Source organism: Eptesicus fuscus, chromosome 4, assembly GCF_027574615.1.
Source record: "Eptesicus fuscus isolate TK198812 chromosome 4, DD_ASM_mEF_20220401, whole genome shotgun sequence".
Classification (NCBI taxonomy): domain Eukaryota; kingdom Metazoa; phylum Chordata; class Mammalia; order Chiroptera; family Vespertilionidae; genus Eptesicus; species Eptesicus fuscus.
This window is the reverse complement of record NC_072476.1, coordinates 43014819-43039977: the sequence shown is the minus strand read 5'-3', so window position 1 is coordinate 43039977 and position 25159 is coordinate 43014819. Positions and strand designations below refer to the sequence as shown.

The 25159-nt window shown below is 38.9% G+C and overlaps 1 pseudogene; it reads left to right on the top strand.

Moving 5' to 3' along the window:
* Positions 1-21823: 21823 nt before the first annotated feature.
* On the top strand, positions 21824-24395 carry LOC103288778 (non-histone chromosomal protein HMG-17-like; annotated as a pseudogene).
* The last annotated feature ends 764 nt before the right edge of the window (positions 24396-25159 follow it).

Below are 25159 nucleotides of genomic sequence, written 5' to 3'. Positions count from 1 at the left end.
CTTCAAGAGGTAGCTAACACCATTTAAAGATGAAAAAATGTCAGGTCCCCATATAAGAATGATTAAAGAAATAACAGAACACAAAACAAAACAAAATTCTGGGATAAAGCAAAGAGCATATAAAGTAGATGAACAATCTACATCAGAAGAAATAGCTTAGAAAATAGCAAATGAATTCAAAGAAATAGATTTCTAGAATCTTGATATTATAGAATACTAGAGGCCTGGTGCACGAAATTTGTACATGGGGGGGTGTCCCTCAGCCCAGCCTGTACCCTCTCTAATCTGGGACCCCTTGAGGGATGCCTGACGGGCAGTCGGACATCCCTCTCACAATCCAGGACTGCTGGCTCCCAATCGCTCACCTGCCTGCCTGCCTGATTGTCCCCGACTGCTTCTGCCTGCCAGCCTGATCACCCCCTAACCACTCCCCTGCCAGCCTGATTGACGCCTAACTGCTCCCCTGCCGCCCAATTGCCACTACCTGCCCTACTCTGCCAGCCTGGTCACCCCTAACTGCCCTCCCCTGCAGGCCTGATTGCCCCCAACTGCCCTCCCTTGCAGGCCTGGTCCCTCCCAACTGCCCTCCCCTGTTGGCCTGATTGCCCACAACTGCCCTCTCCTGCTGACCATCTTGTGGCGGCCATCTTGTGCCCACATGGGGGTGGCCATCTTGTGTGTTGGAGTGATGGTCAATTTGCATATTACCCTTTTAATAGATAGGAGGATTGATTTTCTTTGGGAAAAAGAAATGAGACAAATATTTAAAGGATAGATTTCAATTCACAGAATAAATTAAAACTGTCTGGTAGGACTTAGAAAATAAATGGAAAAGAAGAAAACATACTGCTTAATAGTATCCTGTATTATAGAGATTAAACAACAGAATAAACATAACTAAAAATATGTTTTTAGTTCCTTCCATTTCTGACCTTGAAAAAGTTATAAATGGAAGGAAAGAACACAGACAAAAAGGCAAAATAAAGACCTCAGCCAGTGTGGTTCAGTGGTTGACTGTAGAACCATAAACCAGAAGATCAGGGTTTGATTCCTGGTCAGGACACATGCCCAGGTTGCCTGCTGGATCCCCAGAAGGGGGCATGCAGAGACAGCCCATTGAAGATTATCTCTCATAACTGATGTTTCTATCTCTCTCTCCCTCTCCCTTCCTCTCTCTGAAATCAATAATAACATACTATACTCTTTTTAAAAAAGGCAAAATAAAGGGATAAAGGCAATGATTTGGAAATAATATACAACATACATACTTCTGTCCCTAAAGCACAGGAAAGACTTTAAGCGGCATACCAACCATGTTCAGGAAAAACTGACATAAAATATATAGGGAAATACATCCTCAGGAAGATGCTGAAATTAGGAGATGAATGAAGAATCATTTGGTCACTCCGGCAGAAAAAAAATAAATTATATACAATAGATGAAGTCAAGTTGGCCTCAACCTTCTTGATAATTTAATAAAATAATTTTTATTTCTCCATCCTTGAGTCTGAATAAAAGAATATCTGAATTTGGGGACATCAAATATTAATAATAGTTATTCCTGATTTCTAAAAATTAGTAGTAGCTTTCACTTTCTTTTTAATTTTCTGCTTTGTCTGAGTGAAATCAATACTCAAAACAATACAAAATAAGTACACAAAACAATAACAGTGGTACAAAAGAAATACAATTGGTTTTCACAAAACAATAAAATTGTCATTCATAAAAATGAGCACCTATTTTGAACACTTCAAACTATGTTAGACTATAGAAACACATTATAGGCAATAATATTTTGCTCCATGTTTCATAGTTATATAAAACTATAACAGTTATAAAAATACATAACTACCTAACTTTATAGCTATCATTGAAAAAGGAATATGAATGGAAGATACTGATACTGGATCTTAATCATCTACATCAAAATGTAGGATTATCAATAGTTTTAACTTCATATTTCTGAATTCCCTTTTCAAGGTATGTAAATATTTTATAATAGATTACCTTATGAAAGAGTATAAACATCAGAGAACTATTTTTTAACCTTTTTTAAAAGATAATAACTTATATAGGAACTAGAGGCTCAGTGCACGAAATTCATGCACTGGGGTTGGGGGTGGGGGTGTCCCTCAGCCCAGCCTGCACCCTCTCCAATCTGGGACATCCCTCTCACAATCTGGGACTGCTGACTCCTAACTGCTGCCTGCCTGCCTGATTGCCTCTAACCACTCTGCCTGCAAGCCTGATAGCCCCCTAACCACTCACCTGCTGGTATGATTGACACCTAACTGCTCCCCTGCAGGCCAAATTACCCCAAGTGCCCTCCCCTGAAGGCCTGGTCCCCCCCAACTGCCCTCCCCTGCAGGCCTGGTTGCCCCCAACTGCCCTCCCCTGGAGGCCTTGTCGCCCCCAACGCCCTCCCCTGCCAGCCCGGTCACCCCCAACTGCCCTCCCCTGCTGGCCATCTTGTGACGATGTGGGGGTGGCCATCTTGTGGTGGCCATCTTGTGACAATGTCGGGGCAGCCATCTTGTGACGACATGGGGGCATGAGGGTCAATTTGCATATTACCTCTTTATTATATAGGATTAAAGGGGAGAATATTCAAAGGGTTGCCACACAGCTTCCCACTCCTGGCTGAGTTGTGTTTCTCTACCTTTGTTAATGCTCACCTGGCTAATATGTGTCCTTCAACTATCACCTCAGGGATCATCTTTTAAAAAGGGTCTTTGAAATCCCTGTGTTGGCCCAACTGGCTGTGTTCCTGTGCTTCCCTGTCTATATCCCTATAAGATAAAATTACTCCACTGTATTTGAAATTATGTTAGGCCAGAGTTCTCAAAGTGTGGTCCCCAGGCCAGCATTGTCAATACCGTCTGAGAACTTGTTAAAAATACATGTTCCCAGGCTCCAGCCTGACACACTATCCAGGAACTCCATGGGCAGGGCTCAGCAATCTGCACTGTAACAAACCCTTCAGGTGTTTCTGATGCCAGCTGGCCAGAGAGCACAGGTCTACTGCTCTCCCAATAAAAGGTAAACTTTGTAGGGACTCAGTCTCTTCTCATTCATTGTTATATCCCTGAATTTTAGCATCATACCTGGCACACGTACCTTGTCCTTGAAGGCTCAGTCTAACAAAAATAGAGCCCACAAATAATAAAAATAATAACTAACATTTATCATGTCCTTATTATGTTTTCAGCATTGTATTAAGCATTTCACACGTATTTATTCACTTAATTCTCCCAATATTCCGATGGAGCAGTGTCCCTACTATTACACATGAAGAAGTAAGTTATGCAAAGATCAAGGAACTTGCCAAGGACACAATTAGCAAATAGCAGAGACAAGATAGGATTGCAGTCCATCTATATTCGGGAGCCTAACCTTAATCATGAAACTACATAGATTCAGAATGTGTGGAAATACTCAGAATAACTACTGGAGATAATTTTTTCTCTTCAAGTTTCTGTATTTATCTAGGCTCTTTGTCATATATATTGGTAAATGTATGACACTTTGGCCTGACAAAGAATATTTTAAATACACACTTACATGAATAATAAATGGGGCTCTTAAAACTATGAATTAAGTGGCCATGGCTTTGCTCATTGTCATTTTAGAGATCTGTCTGAATAATTTCCTAATAAGAACTCAATTTCTTTTTCTGTCTTACTAAAAACCCATTTTGAGCTTTAGGCTCAGACCAAAATCCTACAGATGGCAAATCTTTGTTGAACATTTATGAATTGGCTACTAAATAGTGTGGAATAAATTAGGACTCAAGTTGAGAGTGTTACAAAGCAAACATGTCTCTGGTCAGATACATTAACAGTTACAGTACAGATAAAATAAATATGTGTGTTTTATAAATTGCATTAATTGAAAGTTAAGCTGTTAGTTATACTTTTATAATTTTATGCTTCAGGGAAAAAGCCCATAAATTATCAAAGATTAAGAGGGATACTTTCATAATGTCAGTTCCCCTAAATGTACACACGCCTATAGCAGGTCATTTTGAGCAGTAATGTTAGGACAAGAAAGATGTGCTCAGGATGCTTAAGAGCTGTAATTTGATCATTTCTACTGAATTTTACTCAGGACCATGTCTAACGCTATTCAGGCTGCTGCAATTTCTACATGTTAAATTATGTCAACTTATTTTCATTTTGAAAAATTGCCATTCCACACCCCCCTTCCTTAAAATGACAAAATCCCAACCGATCGAACAGTTCACAATCTATTGCTAGAACATCTTACAGGACAACAAAGATTTAGTTGAGTAATTCAAATGACCACACAGCTAATTATAGTTTTTATCTTCATTATGTGAGCTGACTACAGCACTTTTTAATTCCATCATTCCTGCTGGTGCTCTGGCAGGACAGCCGGCCTGCAGGTGCTGTGACTGTGGCTCCTGGAATCGTGCCTGGTCTCCATCTTTCCATGGTGACATTCTGGCCAGGAAACAGATTGAATGATGCTGATGCTGAGCTACAGAAATACTGCTCAGGCCAGTAATCTTATAACAATGCAAAACGCCCACTAACAGCAGCCTGGCAGCATTGTAACCGAGGGTCTATTAGCAGTAGCTTCGATTCCTTCACATTATGAGGTGTTGGCCACATAAAGAAATTAAGTGAAGAAGGGTTCTAATAGAAAAAGGGATTAAAAGATATGCAAATTGACAGCTATATAAGAAAGGAAGTGGTCAAAAGAGACAATAATGTCATTTTTTCTTAGATGGTATATCTCAGCTAAATAATTGAAGAGGATAATGCTCTCCAAAGACCTGTCATCATGTTTGTCTAACATTAATTGCCAAAGGAAGGACTGTGGGAATATAAAAAAATTGAATTTCCAATTGATTTCTATGGCAACATATGGCAATATTCTATGCATGAAGAGAAGTCACTCTATTCTGATTTCTTGACAGGTTTACTCTGTGGTTCATGGATCACCTGTCAGAGGTTATGGAGACACAAACACAAGATGTGCACTGAATCACTCAAAGAATGAGTATATCAGTCAGCCTCTGCTGATTATATGCTGTTTCCTACTGGGCTTCTCATTACTCTGAAGGAAAACTAGCCCTTAGAGAAAACTCTAGATATTGTCTATGGTCCATAGACAGATAACAGATACACCCAGATGAGGCAGACCAGCTGACACTGAAAATGGATTGATCACATTGTGAGCTGGGTGCTTTAGGTGAAAAGAGTCAGCATTTAAAGACATAAAAGTGGGAAAGTTTGAAATTCCAAATCATTTATCACTTAGTTATCTAGTAACTTGTGTGATATGTTTTTTTAAATGTTTTAGATATTGTGCTAGCCAGAATTTTTATATCCCCATCCCCTGGTATATACATCCTGCCTAATACCCTTCTCTTGAGTGTGGCCAGGACTTGTGAATATCATTGCTGTGATTAGGTTACTAATAAGTTGACCCCGAGTTAATCAAGATGGAGATTATCCTGAGTAGACCTGACCTAATCAGGTGAGCCCTTTAACAGAAAGTGAAGTGCCAACTCCTGCTGGCCTTGAAGAGACAGCCTCACTGAGTTCAACAGCTGCAAGGAAATTAATTCTGCCAACAGCTATATGAACTTCCAGGGGGATTCTCAGGCCCAGATAAGACCCCAGCCCTGGCTGAGGCCTTGATTGCAGTCTGGTGAGCATAAAGTAGAAAATCCAGGTAAGCATGCAGGAACTCCTGACACACAAAAACTGTCGTTTGAAACCATTAAGTTTATGGTAATTGGTTATACAGAAAAAGAAAACTAATAGATCTGTGGTGCAAAATTGAGGTCTTTAGAGAACATTTCTTATATTTTGAACATACTTTTGTATATGTGATATCCCCCTACACACACACTTTGTCAATGGTATTCCTTTTTTCCATCACCATTAGCCAACAATATTCTTCAGAGTCATGTTTCTCTGAATCTGAACTGAATCTTGTTTCTACTTCTCACTCAGTTCCATCGGTCACAATCCAGATACCATTATACAATCCTGACTTTTCAGACAAATTTGTGAAACCTCAAAAATTTCAGCTCCTACAGTTCAATTTTCATTTTTTCCATCTTTACATAAAATTACTACAATATTCTAAAGGAGAAGTTAAAAAGATCAAGGTCTCTGTTCAATTGATTTCATCCAGCTTTTTGTCTTCTGAACTATTTGGGAAAAACAAATTTTAAAAATTAAAAAAAAACAATTACATCAGTGTTATAATTTACAGTTTATGTAGTTACCTTATTTTATTTTAGAAAAATAATTTTAAATTGTAGGTTGGATGTTTTAAGAGAGTTAAAAATAAAATTCAGGATTTGAAACAAAAGGCTAAGTGCAAATTGACTTATGGGTTAGAAAATTGAATCAATTACTTAAAACTCTATTGTCTATCATATCAGATAACACAACAAGAAGGAGGGGATCAGTTAAATTCAATTCAGAAGAGGAAAAGCTGGTGAGAAGAATATATACATGTATAGCCTTTCTTTTAAAATTTTAAGAGTACTAACAGTCAGATTTCATTAAATGTTTCTTACTGCACAAAGAACTGTTAACTTATCCTCAGGCCTCACAGAAAGTAACTTAGTAAAAATAATCTAATAATTATCAACAATTGTGGAATTCTCCAATGTGACAGGAACTCTGCTGGTAATGTGACTACATCATTGCATTTAATTTTCATAAAACAACATTACAGCCATGGCATGGTTATCTCTTTACCCCTCATATATGAAATGATGATAACAATAACAATATAGAATGGCACTCCACCTGTCTGGTTCCAAACTACTGGTCTCCATTTCTTTGGGTTAAAAAAAAAATGTTCATAATAGTGTCATAGTGTCTAGGAGATCAAATGAGTCCAGGTTAATGAATACCAGAATGCACCACCTTGGGAAGGGAAGGAGCAGCACTGGGGAGAGTAGGGAAAGCTAGGGGTCCCCTGGGCCTCTCTGAGTTTTTTTCCCTTATGCTGGCAAATATTCTTCCATAGTGTGCTTCCCACAATGGTACAGGATACAGTACAAATATTTATACTGCATCCCTATATCATCCATTATTAGTCAAAGCCAAATACTAGGTATCACATTTTCATAGACTGTTCCTAACATGTGATGGCACAAATGTATGAACACCTCCCAAAAATTGTAATCCCAGACATACAAGCTTTTTTAATTCATCCAATATTTGGCAGCCTTCACTTTGCTGTTTCCTCTGATGGAGTACAATCAAGGATAAAACTGGCCACAAAAGATTTCCCATTGAAGATGCCTTGTCACCTGAAGCCCGTATCCTGACCAGAGCTAGTTCAGTTCATCTTAACATTCACTTCCTACATCCTCCTGGCGCTGTCTTCTCAAGTGCCCGAATGACTACCATAGTGCATGATTTTACCATTTGAAAGACTACATGAATCATTCCTGATATCATGATAGCTGTTTCCAAATATTTTAAACACTCTCATGAGAAAAAGAATTAGGGCATTATTGTGTGATTCCAAAAAATAGAATTAAGACAATGTGTGAAGTTAGATGGAAACATCAACAAAGCAATCCAATTTGGTACTTAATTAGGCAGAGTTCCCCAACAATGAAGGTAATCAAACCGCAGCTACATAAGCACTTCATAAAGAAGATCCAGAAAGCCAGTCAGCAGTTAACCTTGAATCTACTGGTAAATACTTTTACCTATGCCAGCACCTCACATAATGTCTCAGGTATAATAAATATCAAACAAACATTTGCTGACTGTATAAACATAAATAAGAAACTTTAATGTATACAAAATATCAGCTAACATTTCTATTTTTAGCATAATAAGTAAATACAATACTTTTTATACTATTGGATTCCATAATTGTATCCTGAGAAATAGCATTTAAAAATACATAATGAGGATACGTACACATATATAAACCTTAATCAATAAAGAAAAAAATAATAAAATAATTTTTAAAAACCTGTAATGAATTGACTGGCAGACAGATGAATAGACATATTTTACGAAATGGAAACATACAAGTCATCCATTTCTAGATGGCTGTACAACCTCCAGGATTCATGTAGATAATCATTTTAATAAAAGAGAGGGAAAGCTTCTGACTTGGTCTGAAAATCCTTCTTTGAAAATCTTAACCAAAGATTGATATATCATTGACTGTATACTGCATGAGTTTTCCCCACTAAAGCCCTAATAACATTTCTATGACTCTAATTTCACTCTGTCAAACCTGCTATGCTCTTCAAACTGAAGGAGATAATAAAGAGGCCACATACCCCTTTAGGGGAAAAAATACCTTTCAGAATGTTTTCATGGTAAGCTTTATGAAGTGTCATAAGACTCAAAATACCTCCTTTGCCACTAGAGGGTTATAGGCTATGAACTACCTCCACCATAGAGAGAGAGCATGAGGTGTGCCGTGTAGAATAACAGCAGGGAAAGGTCTATACTTGCTCATACTATTTAGAAGCATTGGCTTCAAGACCCCCAGTTTCTCTGGACTTGTCACAGATTCAGACATAGAGTAGATGCTACTCCAGAACTGGATCCTTCAATAGAGCCCTCTGACTCTTCCCTTGGTCATCTGCCCAGGGAATTTTCTGACAGTAAGGTACCCACATAAAAAGCTGTTATGTTCACTTAGCTCTCCTGCAAAGAACTTCTGAAAAGCCACAAGGAAACCACCACTCCTTCCTGCTGCTTCTCTATTTTCAAGACTTGGAAATGTCTTGGCATTTATGCTATGGGATTGAGGCTTGTCTTTCTAAGATTATTCTTATCTGATTGACCTTCCAGTGTAGAAATAAGCCATCACTAACCTGCTTACTGATCTGGAAATGTGGAATTGAAAGCACCATTTAAATGATTTTCAACATGTTTGGAAGTAATAAGCAGAAAACACATTTCACTGTTACTTTTTAAATAACTATAGAATATTATCTGTATTCTATTAAAGCATACACAAAAACATTAAACCATAAAATTGAGCTGCTTTTATGTGATGCTGATGACAAGTGTGGTCACTCTGAAAATAATATCATTTCACGACCACAGAAGACAAATAAAAAAGAACAACAACTTTTTGTGCCTTGATCAACTGCCAGGAAAGATGGTAGATAAAATGCAACCGAGGAGAACAGTTATGAGAATTAAAATTTCAATTTCATACATAAAATCACTATCTTTATCTAAAAGCCAACTGAAGCTGAACAGGACAAATACTGAATCATCTGTGGGGTTTTAAAAGAAATAGAATCCTTAGGCTCTAGCCATGTGTTAGAGAAATACACTCTCTGGGTAGGTCATCTAAGAATCTGTATTTTTTTGGAGAGCTAACTCATTCAATTCTATTCTTATCCAGGTTCAGATACCACATTAACTGAACACTGCGGCTTGTTGCTTAGATCCCCCATCTCACACCTGCCACCTCCCTGGTGCGGACCGCATCAAATGACTGTGTGATGTGACAGAACAAAACCCTAGTATGCATGCCTTGATTTTGGAATTACTTTTAAGGAATAATAGCTGCAGATCTTCCCTTGAGCTTGGATGCTTCTCTTACTCCTTCACAGGTGTTATTCCCAGAAGCATACCTCAATAAAATTCCTGCAAGTAACTCTCCATCTTAGATTCAGTTTCTCAGGAAACCCAACCACAGATAGCTTGTGCTTACCTATTCCTTAAATACAGACTCTAAAATAGTCAGTGGCTGATAGTGGAGCAAGGAGAGAAGGGTGTATGTATGGGGGGAGGACCAGGAGTCCCAAAGCACCATGGATTAGGGTATGAGCAAAGTAGGAATTCAGTCAGGCATTCAAGTGGAGGGCAAGGGCGGCACAAGGGGGTGAGTCAGGGTCCCAGTGGAGTGAAGAAGGCATCAAAAAGGAGGGTGGCTGGCATGGAGTGTTTCAAGTGGGGAGGGGTTTTGCCCGGAGCAGGAAGAGTTCATCCCCGCATGGACTACTGAAGTTGGGGAAGGGTAAGAAGGAAATCCCTCCAGGACCAAAGCAGCAGTGTAAGCCCAACACTGGGTTTGAAAGCCTAAATGGAGTGAGGAGGATGTCTGTACAAGAGATGAGGCAAACTGAGTAGGAAATCAACCAATGTGGGTTAGGTAGGGTGTCTGCATGGGAGTTGTTGAAAGGAGACAGAAAAGGGGTCATGTACAGAAGGTATATGCACAGAACTCTCTCCAATAAATTTCCTGCACATAAACCCTAATCTGTCTGTTTCTTGGGGAATCTGAACTAAGATATTACTGGACAGGGAGCATCTAATGCATGTGTATTATGAAGAAGGGGAATAATATTTTTTAAACTCTTGGGGTCTGCCCAATATCACTCATTATAATCTTGTAGATGAAAATAATAGCAATGAGAAGGAAAGAGGACCAGAAGCTGAAGGAAAAACAAATAAAGGAGCAGGAACAGCAGCTATTTATGTTAAATATCTCAAGTGTGCATGACTATACAGGCTTTACATGTTTAATCATACTTTACCCTCAACAATCACACAAAGAAGTTATCCCAATTTTATAGTGGAGGAACTAACAATCAGAGAATTTTCATATACAACTAGTATTGTCCCTATTACCTGAACCCCAATTGAATGATTTAATTCTCCCTAGAGCCTCTTCTTACATTTGTAAGAATAAGGTTAAAGGAGACAGAGTAGGGAAGAGTGACAAAGCCACATTAGGTTCTAGGCAATCAATAATAAGTGGCTCAAGGGTCAGAGTATAACGGCTAATAGGAATAGCTAAGATTTATTGAATAGTTCCTCTGTGCCAAGCACTATATTGAGTTACTTACATGGATTTCCTCATTTAATCCTTAGGACTACTGCCTGCGTAGAGGTAACATTATTAACCCCTTTACCCCTGAGGATACTGATGCTCAAATGTGTTATGTAACTTATTTAGGTTCACGCAAGTAGTGTAGTCCAATGATTCTCAATCTTCAGCATGGAGGAACACCTGGAGAACTTGCTGCAACATAGAGTACAGGGTTCTACTCCAGAGTTTATGGTTTAGAACACCTGGGGTCCTGAGAATTGGCACTTTTATAAGTTCTCACATGATGCTGACATTGTTGATCCAGAGACCACATTTGAGAATCACTGTTAGAGACCAAGACAATGATTAACCCCAACTATATCGTAACTAGAGAGCCCCTATATTCTCTGTTAAATAGACATTTTTAGCAAAGCTAGAGCTGGGTTAGGAATGAGAGCCATTGCACTAACCTGACCCATTTCACAACGCTAAGCAAGGTATTTTGTATTCCAATTACTTTGTAAAATTATAATAACAAAACCTTCAGCCAAACCCATGAAATATTGTGAAGTATGACATTTTCCCTAACATAAATATAAAATGTCTTAAGAGGTTAGCCAAGCAAGGAAATAACAATTTATTTCCAAAGGGAGGTTATACTGTAAGAGGTCCAGGTATTTAAGCACCTCCAGAGAAAGCAGGCGGTGCCCACCAGAGCCCTTAAGAACAATGGTGTGTCAGGAAACTGCTGGGTGTCAGTGGGAAAGAAGAGAAGCAGGAGGTGGGAGAAATGAGGCAAGAGGAAGTAACTATTTCATTTACTTCAATTTCCTCTTAAAAGGGGGGGGTGGTTTTTGTACATTCTTTAAAATTAGAAGAGAGCCAAGTAGAGCCCCTGTTCTAGGAGGGGTTAGGTTACCTAGATCCCATCGCCTGGCTCTGTAGAGGACAAATAAAATGTGTAGCCTCCAGTGGCATACAGTTTAGAGAAAGTCATGTAACAGTATGAAGACAGAACCAAACAGATTTGTGCCAAAGCTCTGGCACAGTTAGTAATGATTAGTAGAAACCACAAAGCATCAAGTAGGAGGAATTCAAGGTGGAAGAAGCATCAACACTCAGCCCTGGGTCTCCCAGAGCCTAAGAAAATAGGATTCAACCAAAGGAAATGACTGAAAAGTTACCTCCGTTTAAGCACTCCCCCAAATAGAAGATTAATAATACTTTCTAACTTGGATAGAGCATACTCTTGCTGTCTGGCAGTTTTATTCTTATTATTACTAGAATACTAGGTAATTGTATATATACAAGTAGCTAAAAATGACTATTTTTTTTTATCCTCACTCTAGGATATGTTTATTGATTTTAGAGAGAAAAGAAAGGAGGGAGGGACGGAGCAGAGGGAGAGAGAGAGAGAGACAGAGAGAATGTGAGAGAGAAACATCAATTGGTTGCTTCCCATATGCACCAGGATAGGGAGACAGTGCTCTGATTAGGAGTCAAACCTGCAACCTTTTGGTGTACAGGACGACTTTCCCAAACAACTGAGCCACTGGCCAGGGCTAACTGACTTTATTTTGGAAGGAGATGCACTATATACTTGACAACATAATTCTTCTGAGAAGCTGAGAATACTTTCACATGTATCTGTATCCCTTTGAGGATTGAGGCAAATGTAATTGAATAGAAATCATCTTCAATGCTTTTAAAGTGAAATGACTTTTGACCCCTTTTTCAAAATACTAATGTATTATAGCATCTTTGCCATTTCAAAAGTATTTTCTTCCCCTTAATATATTGTTTTTACCACACCTTTAGGGATTGGTTACTTTATGTGTGTTCAGGGAAATGAAATAACCAAAACTTGGAAATAAAGAGAAAAGAAGTTTTATAATTTAAAAAAATGTTATACTAGAGCATTTTCTAATAAGACTGCCTGGGGGTCATCTGATTCTCTCAGGGAATATACTTTTAATTTACTATTCACAGTTAATGAGGGATCACATGTCTTATAACTGTAAATTCAGAGGTTGATTTGTAGAAAATGAACCAGATGTGTGTGTTATTTTTTCCTGTTTGATAAAGAAGGTAGTCCCTAAAGATTATTGCATATTGCCCTTTATAATAGTTATGAGTTTTATATCATTTGTTCCAAATTTATTTTTCTACTGAACTTAGAAATCTGAATTTCTCATATAATCATTGAATCACCTTTGTCATTAATGATTTAAGTAAAATTTTGACATGTTAACAATTTATATGAGTATTACTTTTCTATCTTCTATTATTAATTTCTTTTATATTTAGTTTTATTTTGTATTAGTTGCTGGTGTACAGTATTAGTGATTAGATAATCATATACTTTACAAAGTGTTCCCGCTGATATTTCCAGTACCACCTGGCACCATATATAATTATTATATTATTGACTATATTTCCCATGCTGTATTATTTTTAATAATTAGAAAATTATACATTTTCATATACATTGGATGAATTCATGTTCAATACTTTTATCAACATTTTTCATATCTCAATTCAAACTTGACTGAAAGGCATGAATAAAGTTTAAATGAACAGAGTAAGGTCAGCTATCACATCATGGGTATCAGGTACAAGACTTATGTTTCTTGTTACCTTACCCAGTGCTTTGAAAATTGTAGGGTATCAATGAACATTTTTATGTAAAAATTTAAGAAGTCTTAGATACGTTAAATTAACTAAACTGCTCCCCTGAACAGACCTATACTCTGTCTTACCACATTTATAGGTCGGTTCCTCAAACATTCTAATTCATAGGGGGAAATAAAATGAATATGGCAAAGTCCATGTCCTTGTAGACCTTAAATTTAATCCACTCATTGAATTATTTTGTATGATGTTATGTAGTGCCTCCTAAGTGTCCACACTTGCTTGATATTAGCAGTAAACAAGTTTTCTGCCTTTCACTGAGTATACTTTCCAGAAAAGTGGGAAGAAGAGACAAAATCAGATGCATAAAAAAGTTAGATGTTGATATGTGCTATGAGGAAAAATTAAATTGAGTAAGAGAGTAACAATGATAGAGGCTGCTATTTCATATGTGGTTGGGTGTGATTATATGATGGAGAGGAGTATCTGAGAAATTCTACATTTCAGCCAGGAACAGAATGAAGTGAGGAGATAGTATTCTAATTTATAGTGATCCCAAACAAATGATATTATAAATATTCATTGTCTGTCTTAGAAAATATTCTAAGCAAAGTGATAAATAAGAGATAACCAACTCAAAATAGAATTTCTATTATAACGTTATCTATAAAATGATTCTAAAAGTTAAAACCAAAATCAATTTTGTCTTCTTGAATAATATAAAAGCAGTTAATTACACAGCAAAGAATAATAGAAATTTATTTTGCATGTCAGAATCTCTGATTCCTAGCATCAAAGTCAAAATAATTACCTTTTCCTATTTTTCTTCAGTTCCTCAAAATATCTTGCTTATATTGTTACTAGAGGCCCAGTGCATGGATTCGTGCACCAGTGGAGTCCCTCGGTGTAGCCTGAGGGGATCGAGCCAAAACCAGCAGTCCAATGCAGTCTGCCACTCCTGCCTGCTGCTCCTGCTCATCCCGGCCCGCTGCACTTGCCGCCGCCTCTCAGTAGACTCGCTGCTGCTCCACTGTGGTCTTCAGGCTGCAGCGGCCAGCCATGAGCCCTGCATCTGGCACCTATTGGTCAGCTGAGCAGAGCTCCCGCTGTGGTAGCGCACTGATCGAGTTGAGCATCTGTCCCCTGGTGGTTAGTGAGTGTCATAGCGACCGGTCGACTGGTCGTTTGGTCACTTAGGCTTTTATATATATAGATTAGTAGTCTGTAACCTTGACCACACATTGAAATCACCTGGGGAATTTTAAATACATATGCGTTGCCTGGATCCCAGCATCAGTTTCTGGTGCAACTAGTTTTGGGTGTAGCCCAAGTATAAGGATTTTGTTAGCTCCCCAAGTGAGTCTAATGTGCAGCCAAAGCTGAGAAGCACTTAAATAAACCATAACTTTACTATACAGTCTCCTCCTCTGCCTGCCCCCACCACATCCACCCCAGAGTTTCTAGCTTTTCTTTTTATTTGTTGGCAGAAGAGCCATGCCTGCTCTTCGTGTTTTGATAATACTTTCTAACTCTTACTAGACCTTCCTATTGGCAGACTGCATTTTAGTCTTTATATTTGAAGACTTTTTTTTCCCCTTAGAGTTCACAGATTTCCTGTTTTAAGTTAAATTAATCACTTTCTAGGCAAATTCATTGCTCTCATCCTAGAATTCCTCTTCATTGAACTCTTGGTTTAGTTCCACAATTGTATGCAAGTTACATAATCTTCTGATTTTTACCCTGGTTAGGCTGAAATACACCTTAAATAACTTCCTTAGGAATGATGTATGGGCATATTTTTTGAGTCCTTGTAGATCTGAAAATGTGTTACATTTACCCTTACAATTGATACAGCTGTGAATAGAATTTTAGATTTAAGACTATTTTCCTTGAAAAGCTGATGATATTGTTCCATTTTATTCTAGCACTTAGTGCTGCTGATGTGCATTATGCTGTTTCTTTGTTCCTGCTTCATTGACTCATTTATTCAATTTTAACAATACTTTCCATATCTTTGATTTTTATTATATATTCTACATGATTTCATTATCTTTACCTTTGCTTAACCTTCTACTGCACATCATAATTTTTAATTTCCACATTTTTTATTGTTTTCATAATGCTCCTTCCACTTAACATCCTGTTCATGTCATCTTGAATTACTTACTCTGAGGATATTGTTTTTCCTCTTTTGTCTTCAGATTTTTCACTTTTTCCTCCACGATCGGGTCTGTTTTCTTTTTCATATTGTTGATTTTCTTCAAGTATCTGGCAATCAACTATTATCCTTTTAAAGTTTCAGATGAGGAGGTAGAACAGTTGACTGAGAGCTCTGAGTACATGGGCATAGCCTGAGACAGAGGATTTGGTTTACTTCCGAATGGATGAGTCGTTTTTCACTAAGTGGGGGTTCCCCAAATGTCAGAATAAGAAGGGCATCACTTTGGTGATGAACACCCACCACTGTAGCTCAAGTCCTCTTTGACCAGTTAACTTAACCTTCTAGAAGAGAGCTTTCCTCTTTATAGGAAGGTACCTATCAATTTACTGATGAGCTAGTATGAAAGAGGAGAGAAGCCAGATCTCCATTGCTCCATGGACAGACTTTCAGTTAATCACCTGTTTTAGCCTCTTCTCCCACTGCTCTCTGAACCCACCTCTGGAGTTTTTGTGTATGCTGCAAGGAGAGATCATCTGCCCCCTTTCTGTGAGTGTTCTTTTTGGTATTCATTCTGGGCTATGGCTCCCTCCTCTCTGTTTGATTTTTTAAAACACTACCATTTGATTTCTGCCTGCCAGAAATTTGTTGAAGTCTGTCATCTACTAATAACCTCCCTCCATAATTTATTCATTGGTTGGGATTTATTATTCTTTTTAAATTTTCCTCTGCTATTATATTAATTGGGTCTTAGATGAAGGGAGAGCAGTAAGTATGCTTATTGTGCCACCTGGAGTCAGAGAAATCAAGGTTTCATTTTTAAGTTTACCTGTTATAACTTAAATTTGACCTGATGATTGTTTTGATAACTAGAGGATTCATCTACAACTGACAGACAAATTACATCAAGAGGCTGACTCACTGATGAATTGTACCCAATTAATTGCATCAAATACAGATTTTTTTTGTCTGTAAGGCAGATGCCAAGGCCAGAACATAGCTGTTTATGTTAGATAGGCACAGGTTAGCCTATGAACCAACATTTGTAGAAACTTTAAGAATAAAGTTGGTAAGTCTAATTCTCCCAAGAGATAGGGATCACTTAACTCCTTCAGTCTCAGATCCACTCTCAGTTCCTCAGATCAATTCAATGTGACACAGAGGAATTGAACTGATTCTAAATTTCCATAGTCTGTAATGCCATAGTCTCTTCTTGCCCAGTTCTGGGCTGCTATTTGCTCCTCCTGCTGTTGGCATAAGGCTCCCCCACTTACAGCTTCCATATCACCATCCACAGTGATCTGTGGCTGTGTTCTTTAAGCATTGTTCTTGCCAACCTGCCTGAATTCCTCTGTCACCATTTCCTGATGGTTACTACCTAGGATGTGTCTAGACCCATAAGTATGATACAAGTCAATTTGTACAAACATGAGATGGAATAACAAGGATGAGAAATTATCTGAAACAATATTAAAAGCTCATTTCTAACAATTTTCACTGCACCCCCCCCCCCAATGCTAATCCTTGTCCTTTTGTCCTGCTGTGCTCTCACTTGTGAGGGAGGATGACAGGTTCTAAGAGTGTGGGTTTGGAAAGGGCTCTACTGTGGCAGAGTGTTTGTTTCCCCACCCAAGAATGAAGAATACAATACTACTATCTCAGATAATGCTTGAGAATTGCTGAACACTATTCACTGTTAGGACCTAGACAAATCCAGACATGCATTTTGGCACTCCATAGTGCCCCTCTTATATCACGTGCTCAATCCTACTTAAAGCACAGAATTTGCCTGTAAGGATTTCACTGTGTGACCTTGGCCTGAACACTTAGCTAAGGGTGCTTGATTCAGGATCTTGTTCCATCTTCAAAGAAGTACCTAAGAACAGAGCAACTACTTCTACATACTGTGCCATTTTGCCTGGCCAGCATGGCTCAGTAATTGAACCAGGAGATCACACTTCAATTCTAGGTCAGGGCATATGCCTGGGTTGCGGGATTAATCCCCACTGTGGGGTGTACAGGAGGTAGCAGATCCATGATTCTCTCTCATCATTGATGTTTCTATCTCTTCTCCTTCTCCCGTCCTCTCTTAAATAAGTTAAAATGTATTTAAAAGTAAGTAAATACTGTGCCATTTTAATAACTGTAAACTGAGAAATATTTATATCAATTTTATTTGTAAAATCTAAGTTAATCATTTTGGGAAAAGACTTGTTATTTTAAATAAATGACAACTGAATATTTTTCTATGAAAATATAATATTATTTTGTGGTGAGAAACAATGGTAGGAGTTTACAAAACTCCTTATTTAAAATTTGAAAATGTCCTGTATAATGCACATAGGTATATTTACTTAGAGTCTTAACCTACCACACAGCTTATTTGATATAATGAGATGAAGAAGTCTCCATAATTAAAGTGGTAAGATTATTGCAATGGTTTTTCTGTTAAATTATGTCATCCCAGACATCAATGTAACAGAATAGAAAGCCCAGAAATAAACCCTCACTTATATGGTCAATTAATCTATAACAAAAGAGGCAAGACTATACAATGGAATAAATGGTATATCGTCAATAAATGGTGTTGTGTAACTGGGGAGATACATGCAAAAAAAAAAAAAGAAAGAAAGAAAGAAAGGAAACTGGACCACCTTTTTATACCATATACAAAAATAAACTCAAAATGGAAGAGAGACTTAAATGTAAGACTGAAACCATAAAACTCCTAGAAGAAAAATAGATAAACTATTTGGCACCAGTCTTACCTTTTTGGATATGTCTCTTTGAGCAAGGAAATCTAAAGCAAAAATAAACAAATGGGACTTCATCAAAATAAAAAGCTTCTGCACAGCAAAGGAAACCATCAACAAAACAAGACAACCTACTGCAGTGGTTGGCAAACTGCGGCTCTGTTGACTAATGAGTTTGCCGACCACTGCTAGGGAAAAACACTTAAAAAACATTTTAATAATGTACTAATGTCTTTAACCTGAAGTCAAAACTTCTGGGTAAGGGTAATGCCTTATGCAGTGGTCGACAAACTCATTTGTCAACAAAGCGGCAAACCACGGCTCGCGAGCCACATCCACAGTTTGCCAACCACTGACCTACTGAATAGGAGAATATTTTTGAAATGATATATCTGATAAGGGGCTGATGCCCAAAATATATGAGAAACTCATATGACTCAAAACAAAAAATAAACAATCTGATCAAGAAATGAGCAGCAGACATGAAGAGACGTTTTTCCAAAGGAGACAAACAGACATATGAAAAGATGCTCAACATCACTAATAATCAGGAAAATGCAAATCCAAACCACAATGAGGTATCATCTCACAAAGATCAGAATGGCTAGTATCAAACAATCGACAAACAGGATGTGTTGGCAAGGATGTGGAGAAAAGGGAAACCTTGTGCACTGTTGGTGAGACTACAAGTTGGTGCAACCACTATAGAAAACAGTATGGAGATGCCTCAAGAAACTAAAAATAGATCTACCCTACAACCCATATTTATCCGAAGAAAATAAAAGCATTAATTTGAAAAGATTTATAAAACACTATGTTCATTGCAGTATTATTTATAATAGCCAGGGTATGTAAATTTGAGTGTCCATAAAGAAGATGTAGTATGTATGTGTACACACACACACACACACACACACACACACACACACACACACACACACACTAGAGACCCAGTGCATAAAATTCATGCACTCGGGGGAGTCCCTCAGCCTGGCCTGAACCTTCTGGCAGTCTGGGAGCCCCCAGATTGATGCCCCACTGAGGGAGGCCCTGCCACCATGCTGGGGCTCTGGGATCAATGCAGAGCAGAGGGAGGCCCTCCCCACCCAGCCTGGGCTCTGCAATTGATCCCTGCCCACAGGGAGGCCCTACCCACCCTGCTGGGGCTCTGGGATCAATAGCAGAGCAGAGAGATGCCCTTCCCACCCGGCCTGGGCTCTGCCATTCATCACCGCCCACAGGAAGGCCATACCTGCCCTGCCCACCCTGCCAGGCCTCTATGATCAATGCTGTGCAGAGGGAGGCCCTGCCCACCCAGCTGGGGCTCTGCGATGGGCCCTCCCAGTCGTGGCCACTTGCCTCAGCCCTCGCAGCCATGGCTTTGTCCAGAAAGACGTCCGGAAGACGTCCAGTTTATCTGGTCTAATTAGCATATTACCCTTTTATTACAAACAAACAAAAACTCTAAGTCCAGCCAGTGTGGCTCAGTGGTTGAGCATCGACCTGTGAACCAGGAGATCACAGTTTGATTTGTGGTTAGGGGACCTGCTGGGGTTGCAGGCTAGATCCCCTGTGGAGCATGTGCAGGAGGCAGCCAATCAATGATTCTCTCTCATCACTGATGTTTCTTTCCCTCTCCCTTCTTCTCTGAAATCAATAAAAAATACATTAAAAAAAAAACAAAAAAAAAAAAATGAATAAACAAAACAATAACAGGCTTATAGAAACACATCAAATTGATGGTTGCCAGAGGGGAGAGTGTTGGGAGTATGGGTAAAAAAGGTGAAAGGGAATATTGTTAATATGGTGATAAGTTTGCACAGTTACAGATAATTACTAGACTTAGTGTAAGGTATATAAATGTTTAACTATATTGTTCACCTGAAACTAATATATTACATACTGGCTATATTAAAATTGAAAAAATAATAATCAAATAAAAATAAATTATGTCAGTGCTAGATAAATGCTCTTCTAGAAAAAATGTAAATAAAGGACAACTTGCATACCATTTCTTATACTAGTGGTTGTCACCCATGTAGTTGGTTAGTATCTTGGGGAGGAGTTTGGATCGCAGTTTTCAGTATTTTTTAAAGCAGCAGTTGATTCTAATATGCATCCAAGTTGAAAGACAACTCTTCAAAATATAGAATGTCAATACTTGTATTACATTTAAAAAGAACAGCTCTAAACTTTAATCCCTAATATAAAGCCAGTGAAACATTGTAGAGGGTAAAGGAATATTACTTAGAGTAATATTATCCACACTTGCTTGTTCATAGATGACCTGGGGCAGTTGAAAATGTCGATTTCCAGAGCACTCTCCTAATTCAGAGGGCCTCCTGATTCATCCCAGACTCAATAGGTCTGGGGTGGGAACCAAGAATGTACATTATAACATGTATCCCAGCTAATTCATAGGATCATATATGTACAGTAAATATGAACTTTGCACTCCAATAAAGACATACATGTCAAGCTCTCTCACAGTGTTAAAGTCACAGGCATGTGTGAGAGAGCCCATGTAAGCCTTCCCATGGGAAGTCTTGACACTGTCTTGGATCACAGAAAAATGTACAGTGAGATGACAGAAATATCCTTTAGAGGTACTGATATTTCGATAATGAGAGCATAAAACTCATCCACCAGGCTGGTAAACAGCAGTCAGCTGCATGTGAAGGAAGTGGCACTGGACAGTGGAGGTGACAATGGATGCCAACCCCCTTTGGCCTTGTACCCACCCTGAGTATGGAAAATCGCTTGGACGAATCTCTCCTCACTTTCTAGTTGCTTTATCCTAAGCACTCTCTCATCACTTTATGCTTAGTTCTCAGCTGTGTACCTAAGTATGAGGTCCCCAACTTTTACTTAACTATTGGACTAGAGAAGCACTTCCTTCTGAACATAAATGAAAGATGTAGAAGTAGACACTGCACAGGGTCAGCAAACTATAACCAACTGCCTATTTGTTTTTTTAAGTTTTTTATTGATTTCAGAGAGGAAGGGAGGAGAAAGAGATAGAAACATCATGATGAGAGAGAATCATTAATTGTCTGCCTCCTGCATGCCCTCTACTGGAGATCAAGCCCCAATCCAGGGCTTACTCTTGACTTTATAGATATGTAATAGGCATGAGACCTGTCAGCTTGAGTTCATTTTCTGTTCACTGTGTCTTCTCTTGGAGGATATGTACATCTTGGATTTGTTGAGAGGCGTAAGCTGTATTGTATAAACCAATCATGTTCCCTATGATCTGGTCAAGAATACAGTGAACCCTTGTCTATGCAGAGGGAAGAACTCTCTGTGTTCCTGGATTTATTTTCAGAAATTGTTTCTGTGAGTCTAGAGTTTAATCTCTGTTTCCATCAGGATAAAACTTGCTTTAAATAAGCTCTCTTCAAGTCCTTAATTGAGAACAAGAAGCCATGGTTCAGATTTACTCTGTTTGAGAGTCTTCATTTTACTGATAACAAAAGGTGATATGGACCACCCTGCTCAACATAAATCTCACATAAAGATTGGAGAGTAAGATTGCTGGTTAATCTTCCAGAGTTCCAAACAAGTCTTAGATTAATCAACTGAAGCATTTACACTTTATTGAACTTTTTCTTAAGAAACTTCCTCCTAAAATCACCATCCATACAGCTTACACCTTGTTCTCAATTGATAACAAAGATAAATCCTTAAGAGAAGGCATGATGTCTGCATTAGTTATCTATAGCTGCATGACACATTACTTCAAAACTTAGTGGCTTAAAACAACAATATTCATTATGTCACTGTATGTCAAGAATTCAAGCACAGTTTAGCTGGTCCTCGGGCTCTGGGTTCTCACAAGGCAGCAATCAAGGAGCTAGCTAGAGCTGCTGTCATTTTTACGTTCAACTGGGAAAAGATCCTTTTCTAAGCTTACTCACTTGGCTGTTCCCCATGAACTGTTGGACTGAGGGCCTGAGTTTTCCATCATTTATTATCCAGAGGTCTCCCTCCTTGGTGAAGAACCATGTAGTTCTCTCTCCAAAGAGCAGCGTACAGTATAGCAACTGGTTTTATCAGAGTGAGCAAGCAAAGGGTGGAGAGGGAGAGAGAGGGAAAATGCTAGTGAGATGGAAGTCACTGTCTTTCACAACCTAATCTCAGAAGTGGCATTCCGTCCCTTTGCCATATTGTACTTGTTAGAAGCAAGTCCAGCCCACACTTAAGGTAACAGGATTACACAGGCTGTGAACATCAGCAAGTGGAGACCCCTTCGAGCCATCTTAGAAGTCTCACTACCACAACCTTCTTATGAATCAAGCTGCCAAAGGAAACTAAAATCTTAAGGGAGAAAAAGAGTTTCAGGAGCTTATTTGCTAGACTGACAGGAGTTTTAAATATTGTAAAAGACTTGTCCCATGCTTATTATGAGCAGCTACTTCAAACTTACTCTTCGGAAATCTCTCAAACTCATCACCTCCACCTTCATATTCAATTCCTCACTGGCAGAAAAATGTTCCTTACAAAGACATTGTTCCTTATTCACAGAGAAAATGAAAGCAATCAAATGTGATTTTTCAAACTGTAGACTGTCAAAAGAAAAATATGTGGCTATATTTTTGCTTATCCTTTTCTTAAAATTCTGATTTCAAAGATAGAGATATTCCTGTTTGATGATAATCCCTTGCTGAAACATCCTTTTTTTCTATTCAAAGTCGCTACTTCCCATTTCTTCCTTTTCCTGTACTCTCAACACAAGTCTCTCTGATGGCTTCTGTCATAGCATGTCAGGTGCCAAAGTTTCTCCATGTTTTCTCCTTGTCCCCTTCAGATAATAACCATTGCTTTCCAGTTAACTGCTTACCTCCTTCTCTCTCCACAATACACTTAAACCTGGTTCATATTTTCACCAAGGTGTGAACCAAACTCTTGTCAAAGTGATCTGCTTCTAGCTAAATTCAATTGCCTCTCTCAGGTCTTAGCTTAATTAGCTTTCTGTATCATTTACTACTTAAGATTGCCCCCACCTTCTTGAGGTACTCCTATCCTGACATCTATAATACCACCATGTTATGTTATTGCTGTACCCGTCTGTCAATCTTCCTCAACCTCTTGGCAGAGAAATCAGTCTGAGCCCAACCCTTTCATGCTCACTTCCTGATTTCTAGGTCAGGGACTTTTCTCCCCTTTTTATTCCTTAAGTACCCTTAAGAAGACTTTTGCCACTTTCCTGATTTTAATTACCATCTCTATATGAACAACTAAAGTTTTATCATCAGCATAAATTTCTCTCTCCTAAGTCTACCTACATAAGAAAAAAAAATCCACTTAGTAATTTAAGTTCAATGTCAAACTAAACTCTTCAACCCCTTCAACCAAATCAACAGCACCTAAAAGGCTCCTCCTCTCTATGAGTAGAACTCCCGCCATTCTGCCATACAGTCAGATCCTGGGTGAATCCCTAACTTCCTTTACACGGATGCCTCTGGCCAATAAACCATAAAGTTTCAACGAAGAAGAAGAAAAACTTAAGTGAAAGGATAATCCTTACCCAGTACTTCACAGGCCCCACACTCCACATTTAATAAAAATCAGACATGTAAAGAAGTGAATGAAAATTAGAAATGTAAAGAATGACCTTAAGCACTATAGAAACTTTATAAACCCCCCCCCCCCAGAGCCCTAGCAGTGTGAGGCGGGGAGATCGACCCCTGGACCCTGTAAAGCCGGCACGCTGCTGCATCCCTGCATCCTGCTCAGACTTCCCGCCACCATCGCCATCACGCCCAAGAGAAAGGCTGAAGGGGATGATGCTAAAGGAGGTAAAGCCAAGGTGAAGGACGAACCACAGAGGAGATCCGCCAGGTTATCAGCTAAACCCGCTCCTCCAAAGCCAGAGCCCAAGCCTAAAAAGGCCCCTGCAAAGAAGGGAGAGAAGGTACCGAAAGGGAAAAGGGAAAGCTGATGCTGGCAAAGATGGAATAACCCTGCAGGAAACAGAGATGCCAAAACAGACCAGGCACAGAAAGCTGAAGGTGCTGGAGATGCCAAGTGAAGTGTGTGCATTTTTGATAACTGTGTATATCTGGTGACGGTACAGTTTGAAATACTATTTTTTATAAAAATGCAGAATTTTGCCGAAACCGGTTTGGCTCAGTGGATAGAGCGTCGGCCTGCGGACTCAAGGGTCCCAGGTTCGGTTCCGGTCAGGGGCATGTACCTTGGTTGCGGGCGCATCCCCGGTGGGGGGTGTGCAGGAGGCAGCTGATCGATGTTTCTCTCTCATCGATGTTTCTAGCTCTCTATCCCTCTCTCTTCCTCTCTGTAAAAAATCAATAAAAATATATATTTAAAAAAAAATGCAGAATTTTGTTTTCCTTTTTTTAAGCTATGCTGTTAGCACACAGAACACTTCATTGTTATTAAGGGGTGGGTAGGGGGGAAGGACATATAGTACTAACAGAATGTCTCCAAAGCTGGACTGACATGGGGGGGAAACACCTTTCCTCTTCTAGTTTTGAGAAACTTCCTCTTGGTTCCTGGGAGGAGGGATCCCTTGATGTTGACACACATTGGCCATCTTGGCACAAACACCTTGTCATGTGGGAAAAATAAAATTCGTTTTTATGTCCTTTTCTCCCTCTCCACTTTAAGCATAGGCTTTGGCTCTCTTAAGCCCAGAGACCTTTTGGGACCTGACCCAAAAAAATTGGTTTCCAGTATGTTGGGCAATCTGGACTTTCCAGTGTCACCACTGAGATGGCCTCCCTCAAAAGAGCAGCAGTTCCTTTTTAGACTGTGGATCTACAGATTGATATTCTCTGCCATTTTCATTTCATTT